The 26,162-nt window shown below is 45.2% G+C and overlaps 1 pseudogene; it reads left to right on the top strand.

The window, feature by feature from the left end:
- The window catches only part of LOC108900089 (glycine receptor subunit beta-like), an 81,377-nt pseudogene that overhangs the window by 49,448 nt on the left and 5,767 nt on the right, over positions 1-26,162 (top strand).

The following is a 26,162-nucleotide window of genomic DNA, read 5'->3' on the forward strand; positions in this document are numbered from 1 at the left end:
ATCACAAAGGCCTTGAGAGTATCCTGACCAAGTTTGAGGTCGATATGATAAAATCTGTAGGAGGAGTTTGATCAAATACAATGTCCCCAAATGGTGAAAAATAATCAAAATTTGTGCGATAAAATCAAAATAGACAACTTCCTGTAGGTTTCCTGCAGGTGGTCTGTAAAGTACCACAAGGTGGAGTGGTTGCAATCTATTCTCCTAGTGAGGGAGATCTGAAGCTACATGAGAAGGTTTCAATACTACAGCCTCAAAAGAGTTAGAAGTAACATTAAGAGCTGAGGTTAGACCAGAGAAAGACTTAAAGCAATGCCCCCCACCTTTTCCCCACCTATACTCAGGTGGGGAAGCTTCATTTAATGGCAGGAACATATCTGGCTTACATAAACCAGTCATATCCAGATTATGGTCAAGAATCAGGTCATTTATCAGTAATGCCTTAGTAGAAAGTGATTTAATATTTCTAACGCCAAATTTGAGGATCATATTGAGCCTGGAGTGATGCCAGCACCCTAAGATTATCCTCTAAGTCGGAAGCTCTGGCCCCAGGTAGGCGGTAAACATTGGCTGGTGAAGCTAACCTGACATTGTGAGTGATGGAGTCCCCTATGACTAGAGTGCGAAGTTTAGCCCTGTCAGCGGGAGCAGGGGAGACACGCAGGTGAACAGGACTACCAACGGGGCTAGAAAGAGTCGAAAACCGCTTCGCAGTCGGGAGAGGTGACTGCAGACCAGGCCACACAACACGACAAACTCTGCAATAAGACAATTTAATATAAAAATATGGGACCTTTAAATATTATTTGTATGGTAGACTATGCCATCCCCTTTAAAAGCCAGGTGTGCTTGTCCTTAGGCGTGTTGCTACTATACTGCTTGATTCGCCAGTTTCTTCTTCTAGCTGAACTCTCCTCAGCCATTCTGTGGCTGGCATGTGCCCTGCATGGCATTGGCACATGCAGGGCACATGCATTGTGCACCTGCCTATGGAGGTGCATATTACTATATTGACAATGTGCCCTGAAATAACAGTGAAATACTATACCATTGACGTAAGACCAGGTTTTGCTGGTCAAACACCCAGTCACTTTCTGCTCCAACAGTGCACATGACTACACCTCATTTTAACCTAATTTCCAACATGCTCATTGGCCTCAGGTTGTTTTTGGTGTTTTTGGTGTTTTTTCCTCTTTGATATCCTTTTTAATGTTTTAATGTTAGTAACTGGTTGAGTAGATGACAGATTGGAGAAATCTTTCATGAACTGTGTAATATCCACAAAAGGAAAGAGCAAAGATCAGTGATCTTTTCTGGAAGTGGCCACAATTTCATAGCTTCCGTCTTGAAAGGGTCTGTAGCAATGCAATTGCTGGACACAACATGACCATTGTAGGCTACAGAGGAGCAACAGAATTGACATTTATCCAAAGATAAAATTAGATAGATAAGATTAGTCCCTCCTTCTTTAATCTGTTTGTTTGTCTCTAATTACATCTCCACTAAACAAGTTTCAAACACATATAGGGATCATAATACTGAGGCCCCAAATCTTCAGGCACTCATAAGGGGTCAAGGACAAATACTTCAGGTGTATATAATTTAAAGAAGCCATCAAATGAAGCTTTGTGTAAATGTGGAGTAAATGTAAATGTAATGTTAAAGTTGTAGAGACAATAGAGCCAAACCCAGGTCCACAGGTCCAACTAAACCTTGGGTAGATTAGCCTTCTTATGTTTTAGTGTGTAACATTTTGTGAAACCCTGGGAAGTTTCCTATTGGCAGTTTTGTTTTCAAGAGACACTTTCCTGATATTTTGTAGGTTTTGACACTGCTGGAAATGACCATCTTCACTGCACCTATAGAAAAACACATCAACACAATACTCTACTTCCCAAGTGCAAATATGTTGCCAGTGGCTTTCTGGTTGTGGTTCTTTACTATATATGCTGTGTCACGCTGTGTCGGATGCAGCTTCAGAAGCAGAAAGCAGGTGTGCAACATTTCAAGCCCCTGAAATTCTCCTCTGAGCCTCTCTTATTGGAGGATCATTCTCTGCCATGACAGGTACTGGTTCTACTGGTACCACTGAGGCTGTAGCACACTCTGTGCACCTAACCATGGATGGGAAAGCAACATTCTAAATACTTAGCCTTTTCATCTCTTTTTCTCAGGAAGCAGCTCAGTGAAACTTGGAAGAGGTTTGAGTTATGTCATGCATATGGAAAGAGTGGTGAGGTTATGAGATAGTTTGACTCTTGCAATTTCTTCAGTGTGTGCTTGGTTCATGTCAGCTACAACAGTGTTAGTATGCTGACAGTTTCTAACCTTCCGGAATGTGTTTCTGGAACCTCACTGTTGAGACACACCTTTGGGGTAGAAATGGGAACTTTACTTTAGCCTAGGTGTAGAGTCAGGATAGAGCTAAGGAGTGGGGAAAGGTTAACATTCCCTATGGATGGTTGGGTTAACTCCCTCTTTAGCGGGTCATTGGACACATCTGGTGGAAGTTGAAACTGGTAGAGAACATGCACAAGGTCTGAGATGCCACCTAGTAAATCACAGAGTAGAGACCAAAATCATGCTAGGGACCCTGTTAGACAAAAGGACTCTGGAGACAGTAGCAAGAATATGGACTTTGCTGCACACTTCACCATGCACAGAGTTACACTTGCACCTTCCTTCTTGATATGAAAGCCTGGCAATGACTGGAGGAACACCATTGTGCCAGTCAAGATTCTGAGGTTGCTGGTAGAAGATTCTGCAAAGAATCATGTGTAATCCATATACTCCCTCAACAAGAAAATTACACCTACACATAAGTAAGTGAGACTTGCACTGCAGGAACAGATGTAATTGTTGCAAATGCTAATGTACAGGAGCTATCCAACAAGGGATAGGCCTAGTAGTCAGTATTAGCGGGCTGGATAGAACTTTACCTCATCTTTTAATACTTACCATTATCACAACTGGTGCAAGCATGGTTACAGGAACACGGAGGACAGGACCCAAAAAAAAGCAGTTGAATTACTTAACTTTAGTTCCTCTGGCATGTGCACATGCCAGAGGAACTAAAGTTAAGTAATTCAACTGCACAAGCAGGAATCCAAAATCCAAATAGGCAAAAGGTTGAAACACAGGGAAGGTAAGCAGAAACAAAGAACCAAGAAATTAAGCACTTAGCAACAGCCAACAGGAAAGCATAGAACAATGGCAGTCAATTAGTATAAGTAGGGTTGGGCTGATTGGGGAAGTGGGAACAGGAAAAAAAGTCTGAGGACATCTGGTAGACATTAGGGGAGGGAAAACCCAAGGAAATGAGGAGAGAAACATGGCCTGGTAGCTGTGAAAATAGGCTGAAGAGAGGGGCCAAGGGAAACACAGGGACAGATCATGACAATAATGAGATAAGCTGCACTATCTGTGGTTCCAAAAGCTGCTTCTAGGGTTTGGCAGTGGCACAGTGAGTATTAACTCTCAAACACTGAACAAAATCTGTTGCTGGTCCTTTTAATGCTCTCTCCCACTCTTTGTTTGTTGACATATCAGAACACTGCAATTCAGACAGCATGTGGGTGGTCTGTTCCGCCATGGCGTAATACTCCTCCATCAGGTTGGTTTCTTACATGAGAAAAAATTATGTTTATGATAGCCTGGTCTGGCATGGCTTGACATGGAGTGGTGGGTGGAGCAGGAATATGGCTAAGTAAGTGTTATAAAGCGCCTTGGCGCTGAAAAAGGGAGGACTCAAAGGTGCGGATTACCAGGGCGTTTATTGTCCACAGAAAACAAGGAGCCAAAAGGGCTGGGGAAGAACACAAAGAGGCCACCAAAAGAGCGGTGGATCTGGCAGGGTCTGGGTCCGTGACCAGAGCGGGGCCCGGGAGATAGCGCAGGTAGAAGGCAGGCGAGGGAACAGCCAGGAACCCAAGGGAGGCACAGCGGTGTGGAAACAGCCCCAGCTGCCGCATCATGACAGTACTCCCCCCTTAACGACTGCCTCTCGGCAGTCGCCAATGTCAGCTGGGCAGCACCCATGGTGCGGGCTTGTCCGGATGTGTGGCGTGGAACCGTCTTATTAATGCCGGATCCAGGATATAAGCGGTGGGAACCCAGCTGCGCTCCTCTGGCCCATACCCCTCCCAGTCCACCAGGTACTGGAAGCCCCGTCCCCTCCGCTGGACATCAAGGAGGCGGTTGATAGTATATACCGGCGCTCCGTCGATGATCTGCAGAGGGGGCGGAGCGGGGGCCGGAGGTTGCAGTGGGTCGCCGAGGTGGGGCTTGAGCTGGGACACATGGAAGACGGGGTGGACCTTCATGGAGGGGGGAAGGTCCAGCTTGAGGGCCACCGGATTGACCACCTCCAGGATGAGGAAAGGGCCGACGTACCGGGGAGCTAGTTTCCTGGAGGTGGACTGCAGGGGAAGGTTCCTGGTGGACAGCCACACTGACTGTCCAACCTGGTACTGGGGAGCCAGGGTCCGGTGGCGATCAGCGGTCCGACGGTTCTGTTCGGTGGTCCGGAGGAGCGCCTGGCGAGTCCGACGCCAGGTGCGGCGACAGCGGCGGAGGTGATGCTGAACAGACGGGACCGCTATCTCCTCCTCCTGGGCCGGGAACAGTGGGGGCAGGTAACCTAATGAGGCTTCGAAGGGGGAGAGGCCGGTGGCAGCAGAGGTGTGGGTGTTGTGGACGTATTCAACCCAGGGAAGCTGCTCCAACCAGGAGGAGGGATCCGCTGCACAGACACACCTGAGCGTGGACTCGAGGTGTTGGTTAGCCCGCTCGGTTTGCCCATTGGTCTGGGGATGGTAGCCCGAGGAAAGGCTCACTGTGGCTCCCAGCGCCCGGCAGAAGGCCCTCCAGACCCGGGAGGTGAACTGGGGTCCGCGGTCGGAGACAATGTCCAAGGGGATACCATGAAGACGAAACACGTGGGTGACGAGGAGTTGGGCTGTCTCGGAGGCTGAGGGGAGCTTGGGGAGAGGGACAAAATGAACAGATTTAGAAAAGCGATCGATGATGGTGAGGATGATGGTGTTACCATGGGAGCGGGGCAAACCAGAAATAAAGTCCAAGGCTATGTGAGACCAGGGTCTGGAGGGCACGGGCAGGGGGCGCAGGAGTCCAGCAGGTGGGCGGTGTGAGGCCTTTCCCCGGGCACAGACCGAGCAGGCTGCCACGAAACGCTGGGCATCCTCTTCTATAGTGGGCCACCAGAAGAACCGCCGAAGGAGATGCAGGGTCCGGGAGAGTCCGGGGTGGCAGGACCAGCGGGAGGAGTGAGCCCACTGGAGGACGGCGGAACGGGCTCCCTGGGGAACAAAAGCACGGTTAGGGGGACCGTTACCTGGGTCAGGGTCCGTGCGAAGTCCCTCCTGGATTTGGCTCTGGAGTTCCCAGGTAACGGCCCCGAGCACCCGGAAGGGCGACACGATGGTGGCTGGAGAGGGCGTATCTTTCGTCGGGAGAGTGCTGGCGGGACAACGCATCAGGCTTCGCGTTGCGGGTTCCTGGTCTGAAAGTTAATGTGAAATTAAAACGGGTGAAAAACAGCTGCCAGCGTGCCTGGCGGGAGTTGAGCCGCTTGGCGGACTGGATGTAGGAGAGATTTTTGTGGTCTGTCCACACTATGAATGGCTGTTCCGCCCCCTCCAGCCAGTGTCGCCACTCCTCCAGTGCCAGCTTCACCGCCAGGAGCTCTCTGTTCCCCACATCATAGTTCCGCTCCGCCGGGGACAGTCGGCGGGAGAAGAAGGCGCAGGGATGGAGTTTGCCGTCCTCCTCGGCTCACTGGGACAGGATGGCTCCCACCCCGGAGTCTGAGGCGTCTACCTCTACTATAAACTGTCTAGAGGGATCAGGTTGGGTCAGGATAGGGGCGGTGGAAAATAGAGTTTTTAGTTTTATGAACGCCGCCTCAGCCGGGGGAGACCAGTGATGAACCTCCGGTAAAAGTTAGCGAAGCCCAGGAACTGTTGGAGCTTGCGCCGGGTGGAGGGACGGGGCCACTCCACCACCGCCTTGACCTTCTCGGGGTCGGCCAGGATTTGTCCTGGACCCACACAGAACCCCAGGAAGCTGACGGTGGTGGAGTGGAAGAGGCACTTCTCAGCTTTAACATACAGCTGATTCTCCAGGAGCCGCTGGAGAACAGAGTGGACATGGACCTGGTGGGCTTCAAGGATGGGGGAAAACACGAGGATATCGTCAAGGTACACGAAGACGAAGTGATTGAGGAAGTCCCGGAGGACGTCATTAATAAGGTGCTGGAACACCGCGGGCACGTTGGTTAAGCCGAAGGGCATCACAAGATACTCAAAGTGACCGAGGGGGGTATTAAACCCCGTTTTCCACTCGTCCCCCTCCCTGAATTCGGACCAGATGGTATGCATTGCGCAGGTCTAGTTTAGTAAAATATCGAGCTCCTTGGAGGAGCTCGAAGGCCGAATTCAGGAGGGGGAGCGGATACTTATTACGCACGGTGAAGGATGTCAATGGAGCAGTCGTACGGACGGTGAGGGGGGAGTGACGTGGCGCGGTGCTTGCAGAAGACGGGTGCAAGGTCGTGATACTTGGGGGGCACAGAGCTGAGGTCGGGGGAATCCGGAACCGGAGCGGTCACGCCAGGTGCTGGTGGAAGCGCCGACTGTAAACAGACAGCGTAGCACATGGCGCTCCAGCCCAGCACCCGACCCCCCCGCCAGTCTATGTGGGCATTGTGGAGCTGGAACCAAGGGAACCCCAGGATCACCGAAGTGGAGGAAGTGGAGAGGATAAAAAAACGGAGGTGTTCGCGGTGATTGCCAGAAACTATAACTTCTAGAGGGGGAGTGCAATGGGTGACGTGGGCGAGGCGGTGACCATCAAGTGCGGTGATGACTAGGGGAACTTCCAGGGGTTCGGGGGGTATGCGATTCTTAGCGCACCAGGCCGCCTCCACAAAATTCCCATCAGCTCCGGAGTCTAGAAGAGCAGAGACAGGTAAGGAAGACTGGACAAAATTAATAATGAGGGGCAGGACCAACCGGGATTTATTCTTGCTAATAGTATTGCTCACCACTAACCTCGGCACTAGGGGTGAGCCCGGCCCTTTTGGGCGGACCGGGCAGGCAGACATAAAATGACCAGGGGCACCACAGTAAATACATCGACCTTCCCTGACCCGTGACTCTCTCTCCTCCAGGGTGAGGCGTGCCCTGCCCAGCTGCATGGGCTCACAGGGGTTGGGGGATGATCCACGCTCCCCGCCAGGGGCCGTGGAAGACCGGAGACGCTGAGGAGGGGGGGCCGGTGGAGCCGGCCGGCTGCTGGAGGTGGCGTGCTTCTCCCTCCGCCTCTCCCGAAGGCAGTTGTCCAGGCGCACCGCGAGGGAGACGAGAGCGTCCAACGTCGACGGTTCGTCCCGGGCGGCGAGCTCATCCTTGAGCCGCTCGGCGAGTCCCCGGATAAATATCCCCCGAAGGGCAGGTTCGTCCCACCCGGTCTCCGCAGCCAGGATCCGGAACTCCACCGCGTAGTCTGCCACCGACCGGGTCCCCTGGGAGAGGGCAAGGAGGCGCTGGGCAACATTGCCAGCGTGATCGGGCAAGTCGAACACCGCTCGGAACAGAGTCAGGAAGTCGTTGAGGGAGCGAGTGCTCCAGGGTCTCTGGGAGCCCTCTGCCTCTGCCCAGGCGAGGGCGCGTCCCTGTAGCAGCCCGACCACATAGCTGATCTTTTTGTGCTCGGTGTCATAACACAGCGGCTTGAGGGCGAAGACGTTTTGGCACTGGAGCAGGAAGCCTCGACAATTCCCCAGGGTGCCGTCGTAGACCTTGGGGTGAGGTAGGCGGGGTTCAGGGGAGCGTGGAGCAGTGGCCACGGCCGAGGGAACCGCCGCGGCAGCGGACAGCTCGTTGAGCTTCGTGTGGAGGTGTTGGTTCTCAGCCTGCAGCAGGGAGAGGGCCTGCTCATGCTGGCGGAGACGAGCGCTCTGCTGCCGGATGAAGTCTCTCAGGTCCACCCTGGTGAGATTGTCCGCTGAGTCCATTCTGTGGCCAGTTCTTCTGTTATAAAGCGCCTGAAAAAGGGAGGACTCAAAGGTGCGGATTACCAGGGCGTTTATTGTCCACAGAAAACAAGGAGCCAAAAGGGCTGGGGAAGAACACAAAGAGGCCACCAAAAGAGCGGTGGATCTGGCAGGGTCTGGGTCCGTGACCAGAGCGGGGCCCGGGAGATAGCGCAGGTAGAAGGCAGGCGAGGGAACAGCCAGGAACCCAAGGGAGGCACAGCGGTGTGGAAACACGCTAGGGACGAGGAACCAGGGAGCAGCAGGAGGAGTCAGTACAGCCTGGAGCATAAGGTATGATCAGTGGTGAACGGCAATGAAGAACTGGCGAGGAAGGGAAAACAGAGGGCAGGTTAAATAGGGAGAGTGATGAGGGGAAAGTGGAGACAGGTGTGGGAGGCTGTGCAGGTGTGCCTGGTCGTCGCTACTCAGAACTCAACCTCCGGCTCCGCCTCCCAGCCTGCAGCAAACGAGAAAAGAACACAAAACAGAAAATAATCCCTGAACCCTCCCCGATGCGGCCCCAGCTGCCGCATCATGACAGTAAGCCTGTGACATCAGCTAAAGTCTGCCTTTCATTTGCTTGGACTGAAAGCCTCCTTTTTCACCGGCCATGTGTTCTGGGTCTCATTGATGTTAATTGCCCAGATCCCAACTCATCTTCAGCTACCAACTGTACAGATATTTTGGCCTTAACCTTAGTAGTTTTTACTAAAAGTAGTTGATTTCTACCAGTGTATTCTAAATGCTGATCTCCTATTACCAGTATTTTAGAAATATGCTCATCAGTAACTTCAAGAGAAACCTCACCAAGCATAATTGCTATCTATACCTTTGTCTTCACAGCATTGGAAAATTCTGACTCCATGTTACATTAGCTTTACACACATTAATCACAAAATGCACCAAAAACACACTCCAGTGGCCATAGGACTAGAACAAATTTATTCAGTCCCCATGTGCATCCCACCCATCAAATTCTATTTTTTATTATTGTTTGCCATGGTATAATCCTCTTAACATCTGATAACATTCATAGGGAAGGTGAACTGGTGATGGTATACTGATTCATTCATTATCTATACCACTTATCCTGGAGCCAATCTGAGCCAATATTGGGTGAGATGGTGATACTAAATGGTAAAATTAGGATGTGTCTACAGTAACAAATGAATTAGGACACATGAATAGGATTCAGAGAGGTGTCGTTATTTTATTTTATAGCAATAGTACATTCAGAAAATATTCAGACCCCTTCACATTTTTTACATTTTGTTATGTTTGCTAAAATTATGTAAATTCATTTTCCCTCTTCAATCTACACCCACTACCTGATAATGACAAAATGAAAACAGTGGCCCCCATAATCTGAGACAGAAGTAGTTTGGAACCGCCATTACACTTCATTTCCAAGCTGAGCAATCCTGGGAGAAGTGGCTTGATAACAGAGGTGACTAAGATCCTGATGGGCACTCTGGCTGAGTTTCAGAGATCCTGTGTGGAGATGGGAGAAACATCTAGATGGACAACCATCACTGCAGCACTCCATCAATATGGCCTTCATGGCAGAGTAGCCAATGGAATCCTCAGGAGAGGCTCCTCCTTGATTAAAACACACAAAAGCCCAAAAAACCACTTAAAAGTCTCTCAGACTGCACAAAACAAGATTCTCTGGTCTGATGAAACTAGGATGTCCATGTCCTTACAGTTCTCAGTGTTCCTACTCACTCAGAAATGCAAAATGCCTTTTCCACATGCGCTACTCTCCTCCTAACCAGCATAGTTGACAGTTGATTAGCTACAGTCCACCACATGGTTTAGTGTACTTACTGACTGGAAACCACTCACCTTCCCGTTTTAACAGGAGAGTGAGCAGTGAGACGTGACCATGATATAAAACCCCCAGTTCTGAACTTGAACAACAACAGAAATTTAAGGGTAAACTAAACTTATAACCAACACTTAACATCTCTTCACCCGTTTGCTTAGTCTGTCCCTCACTCTTTTTAGTCGCAACCCTCCAGGAACCTGGTAATGATACTCTCTCTGGCACTGATTGGCTAAAATCAAGAACTAGCAGAGAACTATGAAAACAACACAATAGAGCAGAAGTGAAATGAAATTCAAACCCTCAAATTTCAATCGAATGACAACATGACAAAAAAAAAGGAATTTCTCCTTCAGCAGCCAAGATACAACAATTGCAAAATATAAATCCAGCAAATCACCCTCAAAAGAGAAATCCCTTATACTAGTAAGAAATGCAGCAGGGAATGTACATAATCTCCTCCATATGTAATACTTTTCAAACTTTTTACAGTAAAAATTAAGTGCCAGGACTAGATGGATTCTCTGCCAAATTCCTTAAACACCTTTGGCATACACTTAGCCCAGGTTTTTTTAAGATGGCAATCAAAATTAAAGACAAAGGTAAATTCCTTTCTCAGCTTAGGACTGCATTGCACCCCAGTTAGAAACAGGGCTTCCATTTTTTAATCTATAGTGACCAAACCCCTAGTAAAAAGTTAGGGGTCAGACTATTTGCACTTGTGGTTTTGGACATTACTGAGGCGCTCAGCTGGATTGGCATGCCCATTTACCATGCCTGCCTCATGGTTTATGGTAGATAGTGGAGGGGTGAAAGTTTGAGTGGTTAAAGACAAAAGATATTTTAGAAAAGCCAACAGTATACAGCAATAGGGAAAACTGCTTATAATGTAGAAATTATATGTCCGATAATGTGTAATACTTAAATCTGCAGCTGCTAAAATATGGATAATTAATTTTCTTTTTTATATTTTAGTTGGCTATACCACCAGTGATCTCGTGTTCATGTGGCAGTCTGACCCAGTTCAGATGGATGAGATTGCTCTCCCTCAGTTTGACATCAAACAAGAGGACATCAAATATGGAAACTGCACAAAGTACTACCAAGGAACAGGTTAGTAACCATTAGATATATAATAAAACATCAAGCATCAAACAATGAATCTCTTGAACTGTACCTTAAAAAGATACCCTTTACCTGTTAAAATAAATAAATTTAATCTTTTATAGATTTTTTTTTTATAATGTTGCAAAATGTTACATATTAGCATTATGACCGAACTTTACATGCAGTATTAAAGTTGCAAAGTTGAAATAAAAGTTGCATTCAAATCTGTCAGCCCTTTATCAGTGTGATCATAGTGCCACATATTTATAACTAATATATATATATGGTTTTGACTATTTTAAATGACATGATACTCGTATAGGTCATCATTGCAATTTCACTATCCCGATTGCTGCTGGGTGGGCAGTAGAGGGGACATACAAGTTTATTCTTCGCTGTACAGGCACAGTGGTGGACCTGCCAAATATTATTTAATTCCCCCCTCATACTGCTGAAACAGCTCTAACCTGTTGGGACATAGATGCAGGACCTCTGGGGGTATCCTGTGGTGTCTAGCACTGGGACCTGTGGGTTGTAGGGTAGGGCCCTTCCAGCACATTCCCACAGATACTCAATTGGATTGGAATCTGGGGAGTTTGGAGCTCTTTGTCATATTCCTTGGGCCATTTCTGAACAATTGTTGTGGTATCATAGGGGTGGGGTTGCTTAGTGTACCACAATATTTAGGTGTTTCAATTTAATGTCCAGATGCACTTGTGTGCTCTTCACACTGTACTCCTGTAGAAAACAAGCCTGTCTCTGCACCAGCTTATTATGGCCCCAACAAACAGCAAAATCTGTTCCATTAGGCATGATGATTATCAACAACTATTGGAACTAAAGGGCCATGTGACTATAGTTGGAAACCTCCCATTTTGAACTCTGCCTATACTCTGCTATAGAGGAGGCTACAGTTTCTGGTCCGCAGTCTACCTACTTATAGTTTCTTTCATGCAGTACATTAGTACATAGAACATGCAAAGCAAGAATTTCATTGTCCACTGATTACCTTTTACTGTGCATATGACAATAACTTATTCTAGTTCTGATTCAACTCCACTTAGTTTCTAAAGGTTGCATATTGGGTAATTTGTGTAATTCACCTAATTAGTTCCAGTAAAGAGACTGTTGGTATACACCAAATACATTTCCAGATCAGGAGGGGGCAGCTGCATGGCATAGGCTGATACAGTCAGGACCCAAATGCAGAGAGTGCAAAGAGCAAGTGAGTTGCAGTAGAGGCAGATTTAATAACAAAAAGAGGTATCTTACAGTCTTGTGGTTGATTAAGTCCATGAGCAAACTAAAATCCAGAAAAAAAGGCAACCAGTCCACTGTACTGGGGGATAGATAAACTCAGGAAAACACACAGGAGCAATTGAACATCACACACCACAGTTAAATGACAACACAGCAAGAGGACAAGATGTATACGCACAAGACTCTGACACTGACAAGGGGGAAGACAAGACAAGACAAAGACAAGAATTAAAATGACAAAAGACACACCAAGGAAAGCAATTACCAAAATAAAAAGAAGAAAGATACATTTCCAGGAAGGGGGGGTCATGACAGAAAATGAAGTAGCCGATGGGGAGCCATCTGCCTGGGGCCCTCCAGGCCCAGGGGTTTGAGGGTCTGGGAGCAAGAGACCTTAGGTGGACAGGCCTGGGGACTTGAGAGGAACTAGACACCTTGGGTGGACAGCCAGAGGGTTGGAGAGCTAGGCAGAGCTGCTTTGGTGGACAACCCAGAAGACAGACCACAGCAACAATGAAGGCAGGAGGGCAACAGTGAAGACGGGTCCTCTCAGTAGGCCGAGCAGGAGTCCAGGCAGGACAGCGACAACAGCAGGTCCCTTCTGGAAGCCAGGCTCTCTGGAGGCAGTGGAGGCGGTGAAGGTGGTGAACGCGGCACAGGCGACTCCCCACTGGAAGCAGACCAGGGGTCGGTTGAGCCATTGACAGGAGAACTGGAGCTGGTTTTGGCTGAGGCGTCGACAGGAGAACTGGAACTGAGCCACCAACAGGAGAACTGGATCTGACTGGAACTCTGACCGGAGCAGGAGTTGGCCAGACCTCTCACTGCAGATCTGGAATAGGTGTGGAGATCTTCTCTTCATCATCTTCACATCATCACCATCAAATATACTACAGGGATCGCTGGGCAGTGTAAGCTCAGAGTAGCTGGGCAGCTGGAGCTTGGGAACGCTGGGCAGCTGGAGTTCTAGACCACTGGGCAGTATAGACATGGGGTCGCTGGGCAAGAGGGGTTTGGGGAAGCTGGGCAGCTGAGGTTCTGAATTGCTGGGCAGTTTAGACTCTGGGAAGCTGGGCAGTGGTGATTCAGGGTTGCTGGGCAGCTGGGGTTTGGGATCGCTGGGCAGTGGAGGCTTGGGCTGGTCACTCGAACCCTGGAGACAAGGTGTGGACCAGAAGCAGGGAGCCAGAGACTGGGGCACAGGCTGGTCACTGAAAAACAGAGGGCTGAGGCATGAGCTGGTAGCAGGAAACTGGAGGCTGTAGCTTTGGCTGGCAACTGGAAATAATTCTCCCTGCAAGGACCTCAGTCAACCACTGCCATCTGGCTTCTCTCTTGCCCCATACTAATAAACCACAGATATACTACATATATAATTAAAAAGAAAATGCGGCTGTGGTGGACGGAGCAGTGGCCTACGTGATCAGGTGTAGAACACCTGACGGGAGCATGCAGGCAGCAGCCAAGTTGAAAACAGCGCCATGCTGGAGAGCAATGGTGGCGTCTGGTATTAGTATATGCCTAGCCTTTGGCTAATTAAGGGTGGCAGCAGATCACCCCTCCTGACAAAGGCTACAACTAACCCCCTCTCTATTTGTCATTTCCCGCCTCTCTCTCTCACACACAAACACACACACACACCCACACAAACACACTAACCAATGTCCCCTGCTCTCCTCTATCTAGCCCTACAGTCACACTGGCTGTGCAGTCAGTCACACAATATTAGTCATTCATGTTGAACTAATGATGGTGAGTTCAGAGTTCTGGCAGTCACATTACAGTAGTATTGTGTGGTGCAACCATGACTGTTGTTTTGAAAACATCTTTAAAATTACTCAAAATCTATTCAAATTTATTTTATGTCCTGTTTGGCATGATTTCCAATGTGTTTTGTAGTCCTGTACAAAATTGCACGGCATTCGTATTTTTCCATTTTGTAGAATATGATGTGGTGCAACAAGAATCAAGAAAGAAACTTTTAGCCTATATGTTGAAATCCATTCGAAGACAGGAATTTGATGCATATACATTTACCAAGCACCCATGGAAGCTGCAAGCAGGTTTGCTTTCTTAAATTTGGAATAAAATAACCTTTTAAAATTTTTTTAATGGTATGTAGTTGCCACATTTGGAGATCATGTGGTGAGACCTCAAAAACAATGACTATTAAATTATTTGTACAACTAAATATTTTGCTTATATTTACTGTATTTTAATCAGATGCTACTGCCAAGCACCTTCGTAATTCTGACCCTGCAACAAGAGTGGACTACCTGCTAGGAGAAGGGTACAGTATTAGAAAAAGATTAAAAAATTACAAATTTTAGTAAAGCAACATGAAGTACATTACCGTCAAAAGTTTTAGAACGCCTCCATTTTCCAATTTTTATTAAAATTTAAAGGATCAATGTGGAGGATTGAGTGGAATCCAGTGACGAGGCTGCAGCTTGCTCAGTCTACATTTCATAGAAATCAGTCCTTTTTCAGGGAGAACTGAAGAAACTGGTTAACTTGCAGCTTTCCGGTAGTAATGGAAGTAAATTAAACTTTGAAAGTTCATGTAAACAGGCACAATATATTTATGACTGCTAGAATACATATTGCTCTTGTTTGTTTTACTTTACCTGGAGGAAATGCATTTTTAAAGAAATATCTGCAGTTAACCGCACATGCCCCTTTTCATATGGCCAGTTCAAATACCGATCAACAGTGGGATAATTTTCACCTTTAAAGAAATGTTTGTTGATCATGGTCATGACTGTGGGCTCAACATGAAACTCTTTGTGATAAAGTATGACTACAGCACATGATTACATGGGTCTCAAAATTATTTGGTTATTTGGTGTCAAAATTATGCATTGTGAAGTTAAATGAAAAGATTATTCAAAACAAAGCCATGGATGCTGCACTTACCCATTTGTCATGTTGTTATGAGATTTTTTTTTGATTTTTTTAACTTGTATTCATGAAAATTCAGTGAAATTTTTAATAAAATTTGGTGTTTGTGTGGAATTTATTATTTATTGATCTCTTTTAAATGCATTTTAGCTATACACGGTCTTCCTGTCATTGGGTGCAACCAGTCATCATATGGTGGACATCTGTGGCTGAAATATTAATCAGTGACACATTATGCTTAAGTGAATCTTGTTTTTTAAACATTTTTAAGTTTGTTTTATGTAATTTACAGGAAAAATAAGTCCGTTAACTACATTTAAGAGGGCAACTGTGACATAGGACATAGGACTGTGACACAACTGTATTACAACTTGTCATGTTGCCTGCGAATATTTTCCACTATTCAGCACTGAAGTCTGCCAGCAGCTTCTCTTCCTTTGGCACCGCTGTTGATTTGTCTTGTAGACAGTAGGGCAGTCGTATCAGTCAGGCAGATGGCTCTTGTGGGTTGATGATACAGGTTACTATACTGACACTGGATAACTTATAAACCTGGTGTTAACCAAAATGACATCAAACTCTTAAATAATTTTCAAAGTAAAAATGTTGTAATGAAAAAAAAAAAAGTTATAAGAATATACCCAGACACTCATTCTCAGACTCAATTTGTTTAAATTTTTCAATTTGTTGTAAAATAGAGGAGATCACTTATACAGACAAAAGAAAAGTTACTTGGAGAGCACATGACTAAAGAAACAACAAAAGGCACACAAACAAAATGACAGGGATGAAGTGCAAAAATGGCCAAGAGCAATTTCAGCTACAGGCAAAAAAGAGCACAGACAGCACAAAGAAAACTGATAAGTCTATCATCATCTATCATAAACTCACAGATTATTGTTTTTGTGCCTTTAGGACTCAACTTTAGCAAGCTAATGTTAACTTTGCTGTCAATTTCAAGACACCAGAATTGTTTTATATATCAAACAAATCAAAATTGATCCACATTCAGTACTCCAACTTACTGTTGCCAATCTTGGCCATGTGTCCTAGAAATGCATTCCTTGTTTATGCAATAGATGGCAGTGTCATAGAAAATTAGGGGTTTATATGCAGTCCTAGCACTGCTGTTCTGAAATTGCAGCCTTGTCTATAGCAGGAGGAGGAGATTTAAGCCACTGTGCTGACAAACACGGGGCTGTTTCTGCTTATGGATACTGTTCTATGTGCTTTGGGACAAGCCTGGTTTTTATGTGCATGGGTTTTGAGACTAATTAAATGTCATGCCCATAATGTGCAGAGAAAACATTCCTGACAGCATTACACCACCATCACCACCCTGGAATGTTGACGCAAAGCAGATTAGGTCCATGGATTCATGCTGTTGATGCTAGATTCTAACCCTACCACCTGCTTGCCTCAGCATAAATCAAGATTCTTCAGACTGGGCTTTGTTTTTACTGTTTTCAACTGCTCTGTTTTGGTGAGCCTGTGCCCACTGTCGCCTCAGATGTATGTTTTTGGCTGACAGGAGTGAAACTGGTGCATCACACACTTTTTAATAGACTTGATAAACTGCCAAAGTTCATTTAATAGGATATAAACACTACACTGCTTTTTATTGTGACAAGGAATGTCCCTGCACTTATGTGCTGTTACCAAATGATTTGCATAGATATATGAGCTGTAAGTGTGTGTACATAAATATGTTGTCATCATGTTGAAAAATACATCTGAAGTTCAACCAACTGAGGCACAAAGAAACAAAGATAACCACCACAATGTTATCTTTGATGATGATGAATGTATATTATGTACTGTACTTTGAGATACAAGAAAAAGCAGTTTCCAGTATTTTTTATCTTTTGTAAATGAAGGAATATTTTTGACTAATTTGTGTTTACTCCTCATCTCTTTCTAGGATACTACACCTGTGTTGAAGTGATTTTTACATTACGTCGGCAGGTTGGTTTCTATATGATGGGAGTTTATGCCCCAACTCTGTTGATTGTTGTTTTGTCCTGGTTATCATTCTGGATAAACCCTGATGCTTCAGCTGCAAGGGTGCCACTGGGTGAGTACCATATATACACGTTTTAGAATTGAATATGAGGGGTGGGATGATGGGGATTGACATGTATACCTGAATTGTAATTTAATATGTACATTCTAATTAAAAATGTGGAGCTCAAGGAGTTACATTGACCAGACTCATTAAAAAGAAGTGGTATTGTTTACCTGGTGTTTTGGATGTATACACTGGAGGAGGAGAAAGGAATGGATGGCCCTGAAGGATGTCCTGGTGTCAGAGCTACCAAATTTTAATTGCTTTAAGATTTTTCATGAGACTGTTAACTGTTACCAATGTGTTAGTATCCAACACGCATGCTGATTTGCAGTAGAAACTGTAGAATAACTAATCAAAATGACAGGTTTGATGTACACATAAGCACAGAGGTTTCTGTAGTTATTTTGCAACAGCTTGATGCTGTTTGCAGAAAGTTTCAGCAGCAGATCTGCTGTGCAAATGCTTAGTTTGTTACTGTGAAATGCAAAATGCAAAAAATGTCATCTAAACTTTATTTCTCTCCCATTTTCTTTCTCTCTTAGTAGATTTAAAATGACATAAATCACAAATGTTACTAATATTGCTCATTCACATGTGGCAACAACTTTGTTTTCTAGGTATACTATCAGTACTCTCCCTGTCCAGTGAGAGTATGTCCTTGGCGTCAGAGCTGCCAAAGGTTTCCTATGTAAAGGCCATTGATATTTGGCTCATTGCCTGTCTCCTTTTTGGGTTTTCATCCCTGGTGGAATACGCCGTAGTGCAGGTCAGTTCTAAAACACAAATTCATACATTTGTATAACTATACATATATAGCTCATCTCCATATCAATCACTGGTTTAGACTCTCCTTGGCCAGAGATCCTTGTGGAAGAAGGAGAAAGCCAAGTTGAGTCAGGTCACTTTTATTTAATACTGAGGTTATCAAATTTTTCATGTAGAGCAGGTCGTGACCATAGTCTTGATAATATTTTTTACAGTGACCCAACAATTCCCACCATAACAAAGCACTTGGTGACAGTGGCAAGACAAAACCTCCCTTTGACAGGCAAAAACCTCAAGCAGAAATGGGCTCAGGGTGGACAACCATTTGCTGCAACTGGCTAGGTTGAGAGACAAAGAGAGAGAGAGAGAGAGATAAGGGAATATACCACAATGCAAATTCCACAGAGACGAAAGGTAATAATAGTAACAGTAGGTGGTTTGCAATCATTGATCCACACTCTGCAGCTCTGGAGGCAGAAGTACCTGCAGAAAGCAAGAGGAAGAGAAAAGAGAGAGATGAGACAGCACAAAACCACAGGAGAGAAACATTAGATATGAATGCTTACAGGTGGAGAAGGACAGGGGGAGAGTAGAGCTCAGTGCATTATGTGAAGTCCTTTGGGAGTCTAAGCCTAGCAGCATAACTACGGGATGGTTCAGGCAAGTCTAAGCCAACCCTGACTATAAAGTTTATCAAAAAGGAAACTTTTAAGCTTACACTTCAGTGTGGAGGGGATGTCTCCTGGACCCAAACTGGAGGAAGGTTCCACAGTAGATTCAAGATTCAAGAGATTCAAGATTTTTATTGTCAATTATCTCTATATGCAGGACATACAGAAAAATCGAAAAAACATTTCTCTCTAAAATATACAAAATATGTAACTCAAACCTATATACAACAGAGTAATTGTCAAGGTAAGGGTCAAAAACTATGGCTACTGGAGAATAGATAGCTTACGCGAAGGCTGGTAGGTCTGGCAAAGGCACAAGACGAACTGGCAGGGAGTGCAGGGAGACACAGACACTAAATACACAGGAGCAGGGCAGACAATGAGACACAGGTGAACCACATTAGGGCGGGGTAGGTAATCACCAGGAGGAGGGAGCACAGAAGGAAGGGGAAGACAAGACACCTGAAACAAGAGGGAGGTCAATGATTTCAAAATAAAACAGGAAATAATACAAACACAACTGAACTACAAAATAAAAAGCCCTGGCTCAGAGCTGACACCCTGACAGTAATAGCAGTAGTGCAATATGGTAGCAGCTTGTTTGACAGTTGTGCAAATGGTATATTAAGGTGCAAATGGTGCAGTAAGGTGCAAAACAGATTGTGGATTGTAATGTTATGGAGCAGAAAATGGAAGTGGAGAACAGCTGAGGTAGAGTCATAGTGAAATGGGTGTGTTACAGTCCAGGGGAAGGGGGCAGAGGGTGGAGGTAGTAGGCAGAGTTCAGTATCCTGACAGCCTGTTGAAAGAAGCTGTTTAGCAGTCTGGTGGATCGGGCCCGGATGCTGTGGTACCTTTTTCCTGAGGGCAGAAGACTGAAGAGAGAGTGTGAGGGGTGGGAGGTGTCTCTTTTGGCAGGAGGCAGTGCAGCCTCCATAGAAGGGTCGGCACTTAACCTGACCCCATTCTACTCTTGGAACTCCAAAAACCATGGAAACATTATTCAAACCTTTAGCAAGACTTTACGAGAAATTAATTAATCAGAAAAAAAGAATAAATGGTTTCCAATAGATGAATAGAAAAATAAAAGATAAATTAATAAAGATTTACAAAAATCTTTGATTAACAAATGCAATATAATAAATCATAATAACCTAAAGCATAATATAAATGGCTTATTGCATGGATGACATAGAATTACATGTGGTCACTAGATGGCAGTATGGTTTAATGGTAGATATTGACTCAGATCTTACAATACACATTCCAGCTCCTCTGGTGCCTAAAAACTTGTGAATTGCACAAAATTACTTGAAAAAAGTTCAGAAGTAATATTAATTAGGTTACAGACTAGTTAAATTCTAAATTCATTATTTCAGACCTCTGTTAAAGAGGTAACCAGTTCTCAGTCAAGATTTGAAGATGTGGTGACTTTCAAATGAGTAATGATTGAGTTTAGGCTTAGGGTTCATTAATTTGCGTGAGTTGACAATGGCTGCAACTCCACCCCCTGGCCTGAGGAATGTTAGTATTAATATGACTCGGGGATAGTGGTTTCATATTCATCATGACACAGCCAGGTTTCAGTAAGACAAATATAGGACTGCTACTCTGCCTCCAGGTCTCAGCTCTGGGTTGCCATGGCTGGGATGTCATCTGACTCAGATTTTTAGAGATGAGTCTTGCTCCATCAAAAGTGGAACGAATGCTGTCTCTCTTAATCAGACTATGTCTTTCCCAGAAAGACCAAGCCAATTATCTATTCACTAGACACTACCACAATAGACAGCAGTTGAATGACGACATGCGACTATATATGTCATGACTGGTCTGACATGTTTGTGTAGGCCAAAGTGCTTCACACTACAGATCACATTCACCCATTCACAGACACATTCATACAGCACTTGTTCTACATACACTATATTGGCAAAAGTATTCACTCAACTGCCTTCACACACATATGAACTTGAGTGACATCCCATTCTTGATTCTTAATCCATAGGGTTTAATAAGATGTTAGCCCACCCTTTGCAGCTATAACAGCTTCAGCCGGGCCAGACTCTGTCTCTCCATCCACCCTGAAGCACTGCGCTGATCAGCTGGCTCCAGTGTTCACAGACATCTTTAACACCTCACTGGAGACATGCCATGTGCCAGCCTGCTTCAAGGCCTCCACTGTCATCCCTGTCCCCAAAAAACCAAGGATCACAGGACTTAATGACTACAGACCCGTCGCCCTGACCTCTGTGGTAATGAAGTCATTTGAGCGCCTTGTGCTGTCCCACAATCCATTACCAACCCACTCCTGGACCCCCTGCAGTTTCCCTACAGAGCCAACAGGTCTGTAGACGATGCAGTCAACATGGCCCTCCACTTCATCCTGCAGCACCTGGACTCCCCAGGAACCTACGCCAGGATCCTGTTTGTGGACTTCAGCTCCGCCTTTATTCCAGCACTGCTACAGGACAAGCTCTCCCAGCTGAGTGTGCCTGACTCCATCTGCAGGTGGATCACAGACTTCCTTTTGGACAGGAGGCAGCATGTGAAGCTGGGAAAACACATCTCTGACTCTCGGATCATCAGCACCGGCTCCACTCAAGGCTGTGTTCTTTCCCCTCTACTCTTTTTCCTGTACACCAACTGCTGCACCTTCAGTCACCAGTCTGTCAAACTCCTGAAGTTTGCTGATGACATCACCCTCATTGGGCTCATCTCTGGCGGGGATGAGTCTGCCTACAGGAGGGAGACTGATCAGCTGGTCATGTGGTGCAGTGAGAACAATCTGGAGCTCAACGCTGTGAAGACAGTGGAGATAGTTGTCGACTTCAGGAAGAACAGAGCTTCACCCTCCCCCATCATCCAGTGTGACTCCCCAGTCAGAACTGTGGAGTCCTTCCATTTCCTGGGGACCATCATCACCCAGGACCTCAAGTGGGAGCTAAACATCAGCTCCCTGATCAAGAAGGCCCAGCAGAGGATGTACTTCCTGTGGCAGTTGAAGAAGTTCAACCTGCCAAGGACAATGATGGTGCACTTCTACACCTCCATCATTGAGTCCGTCCTCACCTCCTCCATCACAATCTGGTACACTGCTGCTACTGCCAGGGACAGAGGCAGACTGCAGCGTGTCATCCGGTCTGCGGAGAAGGTGATCGGCTGTAACCTGCCTTCTCTCCAGGACCTGTACACCTCCAGGACCCAGAGGCGAGCAGGAAAGATCATGGCCGATCACTCCCATCCTGGTCACTCCCTTCTGGCAGGAGGTTGCGGTCCATCAAAACCAAGACCTCACACCACAAGAACAGTTTCTTCCCATCTGCAACTGGGCTCCTCAACAAGACATAGACGCCCCCCCCCCCCCCCCCTTGAACACACACAGACTGTCACAGACTATAATCCCCCCACTACACGTTACATTAACGTACATCTATGCGTTACATTAACACACATCTCCCTTGTCCTTTAGCACCAATATACCAAGACAAATTCCTTGTATGTGCAAACTTACTTGGCAATAAACTGATTCTGATTCTTCTGGGAAGGCTTTCCACAAGGTTTAGGAGTGTGTTTATGGGAATTTTTGACCATTCTTCCAGAAGCGAATTTGTGAGGTCAGACACTGATGTTGGACAAGAAGGCCTGGCTCAAAGTCTCCACTCTAATTCATCCCAAATGTGTTCTATTGGGTTGAAGTCAGGACTCTGTGCAGGCCAGTCAAGTTCTTCCACACCAAACTCACTCATTCATGTCTTTATGGACCTGCTGACCCCGCTCTGTGAATTTACGTGGCCTACCACTTCGTGGCTGAGTTTCTCTCATTCACAATTGATTCCATACATTATAATACCACTAACAGTTGACTGTAGAATATTTAGTAGCAAGGAAATTTCACGACTGGACTTATTCCACAGGTGGCATCCTATCACGGTACCACGCTGGAATTCACTGAGCTCCTGAGAGCGACCCATTCTTTCACAAATGTTTGTAGAAGCAGTCTGCATGCCTAGGTGCTTTTATACACCTATGGCTATGGACGTGATTGGAACACTTGAATTCAATGATTTGGATGGATGAATGAATACCTTTGGCAATATAGTGTATATACAAAGTGCCCTCTAACACATACACACACATTTGCCACAGGAAATTACGTTTTAGACTTTGACATCCTGTCACTAGCAGGTTGACATGATCCACTTCAGACTTTGTCAGGAAAGCCTTAAGGCCTTCATGAAAACAGCTACATAATCATAGCGCCATCTATTGGCAACAGGAAAATATGTGTTTCATCCAACTGGGTTGATCTGGTTCATATCAAATGTAGTCAGACAAGCATTAAGATCAATGGTGCTTAACTGTGACAACTGTGAGTCTTCATGGGACACCCTTGCTGTGGTGCCGTGGTGAGGTTCGATGCTGCGCCATTAAACAGGAAGTTGTTGTAACTCCTGCATGCACTGTCCAATCTGCCCCAAACTTCACACATTTGATCAGTGTCATGGTCTGAACACATTTATATGCCGCTATTTAGCCACTATCCAAACGCCTCCTACTGGAAACACGAAATTATGTGTTACATGTTCATAAATGTACTCTTCCCAGTAGCTTGACACAGATCCATTTCACATTTGGTCAGAAAGCCAAGCAGGTAATTGTCCAGTCTGAGGACAAAGGACAAAGGCTTAAGCCCCTCTTAGGGTCTATCTGTGCAGGTGGCTGCCTCTGTCCATGATGGAAAGGTGTAACTGATGACAGAAATTGCCTATTAAAGTTACAATGAGCAAGGGGCTCTAGACTGCGACCAATTAGTCGCATTTTGCAACCATTTTTGGAGACAATGAGTGTCAGTGCGACTTACAAATATGCCCTCATCCCTGTTCTAGGGTCTGGTCCACTGTAAAACATCGCTTTATTTGTGGCGGCCCATTTATGTTCATGCTGTTTCTCTGTCCAGGATATGGCTTCATCCAAAGTGCGTACGCCACAGCAGTGGCTGAGGTGAACCAGCTGAATTGAAGCAGCAAGCATTAAGAAAAGTAATATTTTCAGCACTGTCCACAGTCTCCCAATACATTTAACAAGAACCACAGCACGCTGGTTAAGCTCATAGTGAATTGTTACGAAGAAGCTAATGGGAAAGCTGTCTGTATATAGTCTAACTGGTTAGTTTGCCGCTAATTTCAAAATTTCATCAATTTCATTGCTGTAAACTTCACTCTCTTAGGCAAACAAGTCCCCCAGCATTTTAGATTTCTGTCCAGTGAGATATTGAGTTTACTGTGATTTTACTGTTGCTGTTCTAGAAACAGTATTTAGTTGTACTTAATATATAACTCAATTCTTCTCATGTCCTGAATTTATTCTTTTGCAAAATGATAAATTAAAAAACAAGTAACAGTCTGAGCCAGACTGATAGGGGTCTGGATGGATAAAGATAAAATCCTAATGATACCCATCCTTCCAGCTGGTTAGTGGATTTGCCCTGACTTTAGGCTGATGAACAAATCACTTCACTATAAGCCTTGTTTAACCAGTAACCAGTTTAACTAGTAACCAGTTGAGTGCGATCACTCTCAAAAATGTGGATTACTTTTTCTCCCACATTAAAGGGCAACTTAAATGATTTGTGTAGATTTTAATACTCTTACCTTTAAAATACAACATGTTATTTCATTTCTGTAAATTGTTTATTTATTATTAAAGCATTTATTAGTGATATGGTTAACATGGAAAACATGAATATGTCGCATTGAATTTCGATGTAAACATGCTCCTAACTTTTGGGCTGGTGCTCCTAAAATTTTCATTAAGGAGCACCGGTACTACAAGAAGAAAAGTTAGTCTGGAGCCCTGAAGAGGATTTATTTTAAGGGTCAGGGGCAGGTGGCTGACCTCATGCATGATACAAATACCTGGCACAGGATGTGATTTTTAACTCATTCATTCTGTGTCCAACAGTCTTGCAATTGTAAGAGCTGCAATGAACTCGTGGCTGCCAGTCCCTCAACAGGCGCAGAGTGTAATAGCTGTCCTTTCCTGGATGGTGATGTTGGAAAGAGGTATTTTAGTTGTGGAGATACAGCAAAACTGACTCCTTTGCCTATTGCATCCATTTCTGTTTTGTTGAGGTCCCTGTCCAATTAGTTAATTAATCACGTGTTCCAATCCCTCTAAAATCCTCAATGAATCCTTTGGCCAAGGTTTACTATTCCTAACACTTAAACAACCTCCTGTACTTGCTACCAGGCTATTTCACTCCACAATTCTGGTGTGAAAATATTAGCCAAATTGCTAATAAGGTGACTGCCCAAAATAATTTATGAAGGCAAAACTGGTTTTAAGAAAGGGAGGCATATATATTATATATATATATATATATATATATATATATATATATATATATATATATATATATATATGGGAGCTCCCTGCACTTTTTGTTAGAATTTTGAAACAAATTGATTGATTTGCTAAGATAAAAAACATGTTGAAAATCTGAAACGCTGTGTAATAAACATATGCTTAAAGGCATTTAAATGAAGTTAAATGTTGGATTTTGTATTATTCAAAATTTTGATGCCAATATTTTCACTTTTACTGCAAGTGAATATTGGCTCCAAATATCGGTTATCGGCTGCCTTGCCTACTTATAATCGGTGTTCGTATCGGTCCTGTAAAAACCATATTGGTCCAGCTCTATCAGGAAGTAACAAAAACCACAAGACACAAGGAAGGTAAAAACCAAAATAAAACAGGAAACTAAAGTCACTGAAGGGACAGGTCAATGTATTCTCAAAATCCCACTCTGGCACTTTAGATGCTGAGAAATAATATACATCCTTCTATCACTTGTAAACAAGCCCCCAAGATACTTAAACTCCTTGATGCTTGATGCAACAATTCTCCCCTTACCCAGAGGGAACAATCCACCATTTTCTGGCTGAGAACCATGGCTTAAGACTTGGAGGTGCTGACCCTCATCCCAACCGCTTCACATTTGGCTGCAAACCACCCCAGTGCATGCTGAAGGTCACAGTCTAATGAAGCCAACAGAACCATGTCATCTGCAAAGACCAGGGATGCAATTCTGAGGTCTCCAAACTGGACACACTCCTCACCTCGGCTGTGCCTTGAGATCCTGTCCATGAATATCATGAACAGGATCACGGACATGGTACAACCTTGGTGGAGTCCAACATCCACAGAAAACATGTACCCCATACTCCCACAGTAAACCCCCACAGGACCACAGGGGGGCTATGGTCATAAGCCTTCTCCAAGTCCACAAAACACATGTAGACTGGATGGTCATATTCGCATGACTCCCTCAGCACTCCCACAAGAGTAAAAATCTGGTCCATTGTTCCGCAGCCATGATGCGGTTCCTGCATTGTTCCTCCTGAATCCGAGGTTCAACAATTGGTCTGAGCCTCCTTTCCAACACCCTGGAATAAACTTTTCCAGGGCAGAGTAATGTGAAACCCTGATAATTGGAGCAAACCCTCT

The sequence above is a fragment of the Lates calcarifer genome, unplaced genomic scaffold (assembly GCF_001640805.2).
Source record: "Lates calcarifer isolate ASB-BC8 unplaced genomic scaffold, TLL_Latcal_v3 _unitig_4511_quiver_746, whole genome shotgun sequence".
NCBI classification, from domain to species: Eukaryota; Metazoa; Chordata; class Actinopteri; family Centropomidae; genus Lates; species Lates calcarifer.